The 9033-nt window shown below is 46.1% G+C and overlaps 1 long non-coding RNA gene across 1 annotated transcript; it reads left to right on the forward strand.

Moving 5' to 3' along the window:
• The first annotated feature begins 181 nt into the window (after window positions 1-181).
• LOC112944322 lies at window positions 182-3056 on the forward strand. Its single transcript, XR_003248752.1, has 2 exons — window positions 182-330; window positions 2845-3056. It is a non-coding gene; the product is annotated as an uncharacterized LOC112944322 (long non-coding RNA).
• Window positions 3057-9033: the final 5977 nt, after the last annotated feature.

Below are 9033 nucleotides of genomic sequence, written 5' to 3' on the forward strand. Positions count from 1 at the left end.
TTTTTTTTTTTTTTTCCTGGAGATCCCATCATTTCCAATCATTAAGAACACAGCCAGAACTGAAGCCTAAATCAGAAGCAAGCRTGAATGCAAATCTGGATGGTTTCTCCCAGTCCTGCCCCGTGTGGGCCTGGAAGCAACCCAGGAGGCTGCATTTGGCAAAAAAATTCCAGTCCCTGCCTGCCTGTCGCTTCATGGACAACAACTGGGAGTGTAAATCCACCGTGGGTGCTGGGGGAAAGCTTGCTTCCTGCTGAGGATGCTCCAGGTAGCCTATGAAGCTACCAGCCTCACCATGAGGTCATTCCTAGGGGATCCCTAGAGAGGCAGGTGAGCAAGGAGCACCATGGAGAGGCCTTCATCCCATGCCGCTCCCTCTGTAGCAAGGTGAAGGCTGCGCATGTCGCAATCCCTCTCTCCTCATTAGTTCTATTTTCTTTTTTTTTTTTCCTTGAAATGAATTACATTATAAGGCCTCACCATAAGCACCTCTTGTTAATGCTACCACGTATCCTTACAGTGTTTTAAATGCAGGAAATGTTTTATTCACCAGGAAAATTGGTAAAATATAACTGCTGACATGTGGAAAGCACCCAAGAGGACTGTGCTGGGATGGGAACTGCTCGTATTGGTGATGCTGTTAAAACGCAGCCAGCATTAGAGGTTTGGGAGATTCCCTCTCAAACACAGACCACCTTCATTCATTTTGGAGTAGGTACATCCTCGGTGTATCCTCTTGATTCCGTTGATAGAACCCACTGACTTTTCCTGTCTGGCAAGGTGGTGKTGGTGGCCCTCACTATTTGCCCAGCATCATCCTGTTGCTAATTAGAGCAACTGTCCAAATACTCTGGTTTTGAGCTTGAAATTGGTTTGAACGCAGGCACTTGTGTGTTTATATAAACCAACAGAGCCAAGCAAAAATACATTTATTTCCCCTGCTACCTTCCCCTTTTCRGTAGGAGCTCTGATTTGCGAGTGTGTCACTCCAGAGCCTCACGGCCAGCCCGTTGTGGCTGTGCTGGGGAGGTTTGCACTGGGCCTCGCAACACTGAAACCGGGTGATGTGGCCAATGCAAAGCAGAGCAGTGCCCAAGCCTGGGGTGTCTGCGTGGAGCAAGGCACTGGTGGTGAATGACAGCTAAATGGCAGGAGCCAAGGGAATCCTTTAGTGTCTCGTGCAGTTATTAAAAACAGTATGGCCAGAGACTGGAGAGGGGTCCTGTGGAGACCTCCTGGGTTACATGCTGGAGTTTCTTGTTTATGAAATCCTATCCATATGTCCCATGTGCTTATCAAGCTTCACTTGGCACTTCTCTTCATTTTACTAAAAGCCTTCGCAGACCTGCTTGCTCTCAAGCACATGAATCTTTTCATCTTCACTCAGAATATATCAACAACTTCTTTACAGATGTTGATTCCTGTGCACCTTTCATGACTTTTTTGCATTTCTTCTCTCTACTTGTCTTGTAAGTAGCAATTGTATTCCCCTTTGCTTTGGTAGTCTAAGTAAGAGGAACTGTTGGTAGTTTCATCCCATAATCATAGAATCATAGAATCATTATGGTTGGAAAAGACCTTCAAGATCATCAAGTCCAATCTATCACCACTGTGCCTACTAAATCATCTCATGCTCATCTACATGTTTCTTGAACACTGCTAGGGACATTCTCCCATCTTTGACTGCTGTATTAGTCCTTTATTGCACTATTTTCAATTCTTCTGAAAGAAAGCAAGTAGCCTTTTCAGAGTCAGAGTTGAGATTTGAGATTTAAGATCAATGGGACTTTTGTTTCACATTCCCATTCAGAGAGCTTTTAAGAACATATGTGGTTATTGCATTGAGCATCTTCAAGTCGGAGTCCATTATTCAACTACAAAACAACTACTGGTTCTAAGAATTCGTATTAACTTTTATCATCACAGGAGGAAATCTTAAGAGCCGTTCCAGCAGCAGATGAGCCGAATAACAAAAGTGGCTGAGCTGTAACTGTTACCAGGCAAGTCAAAGAAGAGAGTGCCTGACAAGGATGTTGCCGAGAAACATGCATTTTGAACTGTGGAGCCATTCTTGTCTGAATTCTTCTGYGGTCTTTCCACGTCTATTCGGGCTATCCAATGGGTTCGGAGTCAATTGATACTCTCATGGGCATCCCATTGCTCTTGCAAAGTTATGCCTTGGTACAATTCCTGTTCAGCGCTCCCACAGTGGAGAAAGGAGCGTGTTCTGGTTTATACAGGGGACCAGAGAATTTCTCTTCGAGCCAGAGCAATTAAAAGACGATTATACCAATATAGGGGTGACTGAAGTCTTGCAGGGGTTTAGAGTCCCCAGAACTGTAGTGTGTCATAAAATGGTGAAAACTTCCTTTGCTTTCTCTGTGAATCTGCTTCAGAACATGTCTTCTGACAGAAGACCTCAGCATCCCTTTTCACTGTCTGCAAGACATTTATTGCTTCATGAACAAGCTCGATCGTGTGCAGGGAACAAGGAACTAGCACGCCACATATGTAAGTCATTTGCGAAGACAGGAACGATGAACTATGCACACAATACAGTTGCTATTAGGTCTGTCAATCCTCATTAAAAAGAATACTTATCAATGAAAATTATTTATAAAAAGAATCTCAATGACCCTAAATCAAATTATTTGTGAATGGTCTTTAGTCTCCCAGAGCAGTCAAAACTCCTGAGTTGGTCATTGGATGTCATCCAAGCTGCAAACTGAATGAAGGACATGTCTGCCAATTTTCTTTTTTTCTCTCTCTTTTTTTTTTTTTTTTTTTTACCCTCACCCAGTTTGGCACTGGACTGCTAAAGTCATTTTTCTAAATATCTTTCAGAACATCAAGCGACTGAGAAATAACAATGGAAAAGTTTGGCCGCATTTAACTACAGCCCTCCAGTTGTAACTGCTTCTCTCCAAAAAGTCCCTTTGGAACCCTTGATGATCCGGTTCAGGTGAATGCTGTGCTGGTGGGTCCTGGGGGAAGGCAGCTTTTGCCTCGTGTGTGTGTTGCGGGGACACTCCGCCCGCTGTGACACCCTGCAAGGGAATGTGACTTCCAGGCATTCCCGTGTGGGTTACTGGACACCTCTGGCTCCCAGATGATCCCTGGGTACAGTGTTTGTGTCTGTCTAGCGAGACGGAGGTACTGAAATCCTGAGACGGTGTCAGTGATTCCTTGTCCACAACTACAGTTCCTGTGGCAAGTTATAAAATTCTCTCTGGTGCTCATTTGTGAAAAAGAGGATGAAGAAAAAAAAGTGAATTGGTGAATGCACAGTGCCAGAATGCATTCTTGCTCTTCTTGTTTCTGCAAAGACAAAGTGCTGTTTCTTTTAAGTACCAYGTGAAGTCTTATCTGAGTGAATTAATGAATTAAGTTTGGGATTGCTTTCATGGTGGCTTGCTCCAATTATGCAGCATGCTTTTTCTTCTCCCTCAACTGGCACATAAGTCCCTGTTAAAATTTTCTCAGCAAGCTGTCTTGTAGTTCCTCAGCTCTTTCTCTTCTGACCTTGGGGGACTCTATGGTGTCATCACCTGTAGAGAAGCAGGATCTTTCCCAGTTCTTGGTTCACAAATAAGTTAGAGGGAAGCATGGGCCCTCCGAGTCTCAGATAATGCAGTGGTGAAGATCAAAGAGCTGGCTGCTATTCTGTTGAAAACTGACAACAAACGGACATCAAATTCCAATCTTACTGTTTTTTTGGTGACTTAGATTTATGAAACCAGTGCTCACTGTTCCTTGCCTCCTAAGGAGGACGAAAAAGTAAGGCCCGTGTATCACATAAAATTGTTAACAAAGATTGTGCAACTCTTCAGTGTGGTTGTGCTGTTGTCTAAGAGCAGCAAACATTTGCTGGGAAAGTGCTCAGTACGCAGGTGTGCCCAGGCTGTTGGACACTTGGCTCTGTCTCTTGATGTCCAAGTGGCCAGTGCTTTTGTTAGGATGAAGCACTCCCATGCCTTCCTCTCYAAAACTTCTCTTTCTCTCATCCTGCCTTGCCAAGGTCAGCAGAACTGAGGTCAGCTGTGCTGATCAAGTGCAGCTGGGTTTTTGGTGAGCAGTGGACATGTTGGGGTTGCTGAGCTGTGATTCTGTCTTCTCAGGCAGCTTTTGGAGAATGCATTGTGAAAAAAAAATGAGTCCAGATATTGACTGCAGCTGTTTTYCAGCGCAGGCAATTGGGCCTACGCAGTAGGAATGTACTGTGTTCCTATAGAAGAGCAACCTATTTATCCAACCATTAATTTGCAATCTCCAAGAGCTGCTGGATGACACCTTATGGTGTCACTAACGTGTTTGCGAGCAATCCAGGTGTTGCACTCTTTGCAAGACAAGGAGTGTGAACTTTGCTTTAGAGAGCTCTACATGTTTGAGTGTACCTAGATCCAGACAAACTGCTGTACTTCCTCCTAGTCAGGTGTTCCATAACATCTGGATTCTGAGGTTAAGACTCCAAGTCCTCACTGTAGACTCTTTGCAACCTCCTGAAGGCTAATGACTCTGTCACTATTTTAAACTTTGTTTCCTTAACAAGAATGTGAGGATGCCAACAAGAGAGGTCCCAAATGACTGGAGATTGCCAATGTGACTTCTACAAGAAGAGTCAGATGGAGGATCCGAGGAACTACAGGCTTGTCAGACTGACTTCAGTATTGGAGAAAGTCATGGAGCAGATCATCCTGAGGGCAATCACACAGCTTGTGTGCGACAACCAGATCAGGCCGAGCCAACATGGATTCATGAAAGGCAGGTCCTGCCTGAGCAACCTGAGCTCCTTCTACAACCAGGTGACCCTCCTATTGTGTGAGGAAAGGTTGTGGACGTGGTCTCCTTAGACTTCAGTAAGGTCTTCAGGGTGGTGGCTGACAGCCGGCTGAACATAGAGAAGAGAACTGTGAATAAAGACCATCATCTGGGGCCTCAGTGTTGGTGTCACCATCCAAAAAGGGCTGCTAGAGACTTAACTTCTCAGCARCCTGTTTATCTCTCATACATTATGTTATGTTTTGCCACTACCAGCCARAATATTCCCTTAGAGCAATCAGGGATTATTACAGTACTGCAGGAAAACAGAGCTGGGATGTCACTCTAAGGAGAGCCCTGTCTGTCCTGATCATCTCTGCACATGTCCTTCGGTCCATGTAGAACAGGCTGAGGCAAAGAGGGGGCTGGCAGAGGTGTGTGATTACATCCCATCTAGGGCCAAAGAAACCTCCAGGACTTAGAAGGATGAGAAGGGAGGTTTAAAACAAAATGCTGTTTTGAAATGAAAAATCAAAATACTTCATTCACTTTCATTTATCAAAAAAAGAATATTTTGACCTTTTTTTTACAAAAATAATTTTTTTTGTGTGTGTGTTTAAAAATGAACTCCTGTATTCAGCCAGAAATAATGTTCAGGAGTGTCTGGATCCACAGCTTCACAATGTTCCTTGCAGAGGCGATGCTGAAGATGCTGTGAGACAAGACTGCAGCCTCAAAGGCTTTCTTTTTCCTTTTAATACTCTGGCATTTAGTATATATTTTCTTCTCAAGAGTAACTACTTTTTTATTTGTTTTTTGGTATCCATAAAGAGTTATCTGGCTTTCAGAGTACCTGCTATGGAATCAAACCCAGACTGTAAAATGGACCTGTTGGTTCCCCCATATCCTGAGGTCTTTAGTGAGCTTCAGGCCACAGTTCCTCCCCAAGATGATGGGATGGTTGGTTGCTCCTTGAACATAGGAGTAAGTGATAATTTCATGATTATTTTTCATGCGTATTATTTTTTTTCCTGTAAAATCTCTCTTTATAGAAAAGATGGAACATAATTTCCTGTTCTTTTCCTGGGAATGACTGCAGGGAATATCCTTGCTTAGGCCATAATCTGGAACTGAGCCAGACATTCAGAAGTTTTTCCCTAACGTGGTCATGGTCTGGCTTCCATCATCAGCAATGATCTGAGGTACCAAATCAACCTGGAGATTTTCTGGGGAGATTCCCAGTTGGATATGGTTAGGATGCTGAGCTGGGAGCCCAATTCTTTGTGCCAGAGGACAAAGATGGACCAGTTTCTTGTCACCTTGGAGGAGACATCATTGCTTTGGGAATGTGGGGTGGGACACTGTGAGAAACAAAAGGCAATACACCACAAGGGCCTAAAAGCCTCCCCACCCTTAAAAAATACAAGGAAGCATCATTATAACCCCATGGCATGTGCTTGCAGCCAAATACCACGAATCAGCTAAGTGGGACTGAAAAATAACAATTAATCCCTTGCAGAGAGGATGAAATCATTGCTATTCTGTTTAGAATAAAGCATTGGAGTATGTATTGACATGGCAGCAAATGACAGGATCTCAAGACAGGATGCTAACCTGGCGGCCCACGCTCTGGCGGGACGGGGCAAGCCCTGCACTCTTAACTGGACAGGCAGCGTGATGTGTTACTGACTCCTGAGGCTCAGGCCTTAATTCTGGGTTTTCATTTATGTGGCTCTAAAGGGAAATGGCTGGTACGCAAAGAACAGACAGCAAACCCGAATAGTGCAGGTCAGCAGATACACAACAGATAAATGCCCCGATGTTACAGATAGTGGTTTTGCGTCCTCAGCCTTTGCATCATCAGCCCCTACAGTCAGCACTGGCTAATGGGTCTCCCTGTGTTCAAAACAGCAAGGCTGCTTTTGGTGATCTAATCTGCTCAGTGTGGAAGCTCAGGACCTGCCTTTTAGATCTTTGAGACATATCTAAAGGTGCTAGTGAATGCAGCTCTAGAGGTAAAGCTGGCCTCCAAAGCTGTGATTTAAAAGAACACTGTGGTCTCMCGCCGGCACCTGGAGGAGGGCAGAGGCATTAGAGCTGTGCACACGTCGTAAATTTAAACACTGCCATCTCCCCTCCCTCCCAATTCCAAGGTAAGCAAGAAAATAATTGTCCTGGAAGCTTTCAATGATGTCCAGCCAGAGAAGAGCAGAAACGATGCAAAAAAAATGTGTGAGGGTCTTTGAGTGCATGTTTCAGATGTGTGTGCTGGTCGTGGTGGCTCCCTGGCTCACGGGATGCCTGTGGCATCCTCAGCAGCATAGCAAGTGCTTGTTGGCCACCATAGGACTAGTGTAGTGAATAGCTGGGAGCTGCTGCAGATGTTCTAGGGTGTTGAGCAGCCCTGACTGTGGCAGGGATGAGACACTGCACTTTTCTTGCTGCCAGGTGGTGTCATCAAGAACAGGAGTGTCACCAGCCCCATCCATTGCTGAGCAGAGCTGCACAGAGGGAGGCAGGAGGTCCCATGCTGGGGCACTGGCCCTGGGGCACTGAGTGGTGCCGGGAAATGGGTTGGCAGCAAGTGCTGGCAGAAAGAGCCTCAGCACTAGCCCGGTGCTGGTGCAGTGGCCGTAGTCAAGGCTGGTTTTGAAATGCTGCTTCCCTGGCTCCTTGGAGGGCTGCAGCGAGTCTGAGTGGGAGGATGGATGCTGAGGCTGAGTGGGAACTGCCCCCACACAGGTCTTTTCTCCCCTGGGGTCCATGGAAGCTGCTCTGCAGTCTCTGTGTTCTTCCAACACAGAGATTACAAGTGAGGTCAATATCTTGCCCCGGAAAGAACTCAGTTGTGAAGTTTCCTTGTCAATGTCAATATGAACCCCAGGGAGACCTGGAAGGGGCATTCCCAGGTTAGGATAATGTTTGGAGGTCGTGGGGCAGGGGGAGCTAGCAGTTTCTAGAAGCTTGTTGCTTTCCTGACGTCTCATGTTGCTTCCTTTACCTTCTGATAGACATCTGCACGTCTTTCGGAGGGAAAAAAAAGGCTAGGGATGGAAAACTTTCCTCAAGTTAGGGTGGAACCTTCCACCTTTCTCAGTTCTTGCCACTGAAGCCTCCGCCATTGTCAGAGGATGGAAAATTTGCCAAGAGAGGAATTTGCTGTTTGAATCTGCTGGTTGGATCCGGCAAGGCATAAACAAAGAATCATAGAATCACAGAATGCTTAAGGTTGGAAGGGACCTCTAGAGGTCATTTAGTCCAACCCCCCTGCACACGCAGGGTCACCTAGAGCACGTGGCACAGGGCTGCATCCAAGCAGGTTTTAAAGACCTCCAAAGAAGGAGACTCCACAACCTCTCTGGGCAGCCTCTTCCAGTGCTCTGTCACCCTCACTGTTAAGAAATGTTTCCTTAAGTTCCTGTGGAACTTTTGGTGCCTCAGTTTGTGGCCGTTTCCTCTAGTCCTGTTGCTGGCCACCACTGAAAAGAGGCCGCCCCCTCCTCCTCACTGCCTCCCTTGAGGTATTTACAGACACTGATGAAGTCCCCCCTCAGCCTTCTCTTCTCCAGGCTGAACAGGTCCTGCTCTCTCAGCCTTTGCTCCTAGGGCAGATGTTCCAGGCCCCTGATCATCCTCGTAGCCCTGCACTGGACTCTCTCCAGCAGCTCCACATCCCTCTTGTCCTGGGCAGCCCAGAACTGGACACAGTCTCCAGATGTGGCCTCACCAGGGCTGTGTATAGAGGGACAATCACCTCCCTCGACCTGCTGGAGACGCTCTTCTTAATGCACCCCAGGATCCCATTGACCTTCTTGGCCATGAAGGCACTGCTGCCTCATGGTCATCTTGTCATCCACCACGACACTGAGGTCCCTCTCTGCGGGGCTGCTCTCCACAAGGTCAGTCCTCATCCTGAAACACTTGGTCAACTGTAAACAAATCTAATTAAACAGATGCCCCTCTGCCTGGCAGACAGTTTAAAGAATGTGGGAGCTTCCGTTGAGAAAAGTTTATACGTTGTAACTTCTAAACTCCTTGTTTAGACATGAAAACAAGAAATACATCTTTTTATAGACTGTTCACAGTAAACAAAGCCCTTTTGGAGGGTATTGGAAGAGACGGCCCTAAGTATGACTTGTAGAATCACAGAATCACAGAATATTCAAGGTTGGAAGGGACCTCTAGAGATCATCTAGTCCAACCTTCCTGCTCAAGCAGGCACACCTAGAGCATGTGGCACAGGGTGGCATCCAGGCGGGTTTTGAAGACCTCCAG

The sequence above is a fragment of the Nothoprocta perdicaria genome, unplaced genomic scaffold (genome assembly GCF_003342845.1).
Source record: "Nothoprocta perdicaria isolate Ctin4 unplaced genomic scaffold, notPer1 scaffold_166, whole genome shotgun sequence".
Classification (NCBI taxonomy): Eukaryota; Metazoa; Chordata; class Aves; order Tinamiformes; family Tinamidae; genus Nothoprocta; species Nothoprocta perdicaria.